The sequence below is a fragment of the Microtus ochrogaster genome, linkage group LG9 (assembly GCF_000317375.1).
Source record: "Microtus ochrogaster isolate Prairie Vole_2 linkage group LG9, MicOch1.0, whole genome shotgun sequence".
NCBI lineage: Eukaryota > Metazoa > Chordata > Mammalia > Rodentia > Cricetidae > Microtus > Microtus ochrogaster.
In genome coordinates, this window is record NC_022034.1 from 22,969,910 (window position 1) to 22,973,171 (window position 3,262).

The 3,262-nt window shown below is 39.1% G+C and overlaps 1 protein-coding gene across 5 annotated transcripts in view; it reads left to right on the forward strand.

Annotated features, from left to right (window-relative positions):
• The window catches only part of Hs3st5 (heparan sulfate-glucosamine 3-sulfotransferase 5), a 274,163-nt gene that overhangs the window by 166,037 nt on the left and 104,864 nt on the right, over positions 1 to 3,262 (forward strand). For 2 of the 5 annotated variants that reach the window (XM_026787483.1, XM_005363526.2), the window contains exon 1: positions 7 to 86. The exons of 2 other annotated variants lie outside the window; for them this stretch is intronic. The gene's annotated coding sequence lies outside the window, so the exon portion shown is untranslated. Of the gene's footprint in view, positions 1 to 6; positions 87 to 3,262 lie in introns of those variants that run through there. One more of the 5 variants, XM_026787484.1, reaches the window with a different exon arrangement.

The following is a 3,262-nucleotide window of genomic DNA, read 5'->3' on the forward strand; positions in this document are numbered from 1 at the left end:
GGACAAGCAGAAGGTGAGGCGAGAGCATGGGACACCCACTAGCCAGATAATCCTCGCTGGAGTAACTGAGAAGTGTCTGAATGTAGGTATGTGTATGGCGGACCTCTCCTTAACCTTCTTCCTTCAACCACAGTGGCTACCTCACCAGCACTCTGAAGGCATGCTTGCATGCACACAGGAGTGTCCGTGCAGAAACTCCTGATATGCCACCAGCATGAGGTCTTCCTGGTCTTTTGCGCTTTTAAACATGATGTAAAACAATCTACAATGTGATTGTTAGTCTCCTCCCGCTCTCTAGTCTCAATATTCTTACTTCCTCCTTACTGAAACCTGTCCTTCTTTGAACGAAGAAACCCTTTTTATTTCATGTATGAACTATCTAAAATACATTTTCAAATAACGCTTTGTTGGTCTTAGTTCTTCTATGATAGGGAAGATGAACAGATTAAGAGCATATACATTTGAAGTAGATAAGTTTGAGCACCCACTCTGGCAATCTCTAGGTGGTGGACTTTGGCAAGTCACTATGTTGAATCATTCTATTCTTTAATTTTCTTGTCTCCAAAAGTGAGGATAATAAGACGGTCAGTAGGTTTTCACCCTTGTGACAGATACCAGAGATAGACAGCTTCAAGAAGAAAATTTGATTTCACAGTTTCAGTGGTTTTAGTTCATGGTGAGTTGACTCTATGTTTCTGACTCTGTGATGACCAGCATGGCAGAAGGACTTGGTGAGGAGAGTTCCAGCAGCTGATGGCAGGCAGAAAACAGAGAGTAGAATCAAGGATCCAGGACAAGATGAATCCTTTGAAGACACACCCTCCATGACCTACTTCTCCAGCCTAACTCTATCCTCTATTCCCCAAACCCGTCCCACATCATTACATCATTCACCTATCAAAGGCTTTAGTCATGGCTGAAGGAAAGCCTTCACAATCCAAACACTGAAGAGGGATGAGTCCTGCCAACTGAGACAAAACGTCAACCATCAATCTTGTGGGGACACGTACTATAAAAAAATGACAGATGGCATGCATGTTGTTGGATTGCTCTTACGACTAAGTACAATAATGGGGAAAAGTTTCAAACTGGTGTTCAAGACATAGTAAACCACCAAAGATTCTCAGTCAATTCTCGCAGTAAATGCTGGAAAGTAGATGGCACGGTCCCATTTCAAAATAAGAATGTTCTTGGGAGGCAGAGGCAGGCAGATCTTTGTGAGTTCAAGACCAGCCTGCTCTACAGAGCTAGTTCCAAAACAGGCTCCAATGCCACAGAGAAACCCTGTCTCGAAAAACCAAAAAAAAAAAAAAGAGAGAAAAAAAGAATGTTATGACCCTAGCGGGTTAGATTGCTGTCTGAAAACACAGAAGGACAGAAAATCAGCAGAAAATATCTGACATAACAGCTGGGCTCAACATCACCAGACACAATAGATGCCTATCAATTAGTTGATATTGATATTGATGAAATATTTTCTTATCCATTCATAAACTTTTAAACTAACATATTATGAGATTATACAAAACTTGAGTCTTCAAAAGACATACTGAATGTCTGTAGCTCAGTGGTAGAAGGCTCACCTAGTATATACAAAACCCTGGGGTCAATCCCCAGCACCTCAAAAAGATAGAATCGAAATATAGATCTGTGTATTGCATGATACTGTACAAATGTGTATGTATGTGGTGAAAGTGTCTGTAGGCAAGAGTTATCTTCATTTATCATGCTCCATCTTAGATTTTGAGACAAGCTTTCTCTCGCTGAACCTAAAACTTGTCAATATAGTTTGACTGGATGGTCAGCAAGCTTCAGATATCTTCATTTCTCACTTTGCCTCTCCAGCACTGAGATTTTAATTAGATGCCATCCGTCCTGGCTTTTATACATTGAAATGGTGCCCTCATGTTTACAAGGTAAAAATTTTGCTGAGTTATCTCCCTAGCCCCAAGAATGTAAAATATGTTTAGCTGATAATAAGTATATTATATTAATGGATTACTTTGAATTGAATTATAATTACTGGATTATTTATTTGTTTTTGTTTTGTTTTATTTTTTGGCTTGATCCAGAGGCATTTCAAGTATTTCTGTTTGGAGGCATTGAATCAAAGAGGGAATGCTAGTATCTTTTAAATTTTGGGTCATTCTATGATTAGGATGATTTAAGTAATGGGAACAGCAGAAATATTTAACACATTCCTTTTTAATGTTGAGTTGCATTATTTTTATTTATGTGAAGGTGTATATGTCTATACGGCAGGTGCCTGTGGCTTAGAGGCACCTGATCCCCTGGAGCTGGAATCACAGACAGTTGTGAGCTGCCTGATATGGGTGTTAGGAAAACAATTCAGGTTCTTTGGAAGAACAACAAGTGCTTTTGACTTTCGAACCCTCTCTCAATCCCTATTTAACAAATTTTCATCTCTCTTTATTCCCTAAGAGGCAGCTCCCCCTTCCCCCGCCCCCCGTCTTCCACCTTTCACCTTGTCCCACTTGAGCTGGTGCAGGTCGGACATAGTATCCCAAGCTAAAAAATAACCTGTAGAATCTGGGAGAATATGCAGAAAAAACTATAAAATTTAGATGAAAGAGTATTAAAATTCTTTTTGGAGAATTTATAAAGTTACATGGCAACATAGCTAACTAGCCCATCCTGAAATCTCTTCCTGTCAAGGAAGTCATACATTGGTCCCATGCTTCTGCAGAAATTATGATGGTTTGTAGTAGACTGGTAGATCCATTCTTAAATTCAACTTTGCCCCCTGTGCTTACTAGGTGATATAGTAGTCACAAGACCAACGTGAGCCCCAGATTCAGATTCTCTGTTTAGTCACTAGTTTGAAGTGTTCTCAGGCACATTACATATGCTCATGCCTTGATTTCCTCATCTCATATGACATTATTATGAGAATCAAAATATTTTATGCAAACAGAATTGAAATGATCACAGATCCTATAACAAATTACAGTTATGAATAAGAGATATGTAAATACTGATGCAGCTAAGAAATGATTCAAAACTCCTGGAAGGCAGAGATCAAGTAATGGACATGATAAAAGAAAATGAAAGATGCAGAAACACCAAACTGTATAGAGAATCTGGGAGTAGACTGGGGAAAGGCTCAGCACCAGTGTTGATCCAATGTTGTTCAATTCTCAGTTATTAAATGTCAGAGACCCAGAATATGGTATTTCTTGGGGGTTTGTTTGTTTTATAATTTGTGTTTTAAAACGTAACTCCATGGCCATAATCAACAAAC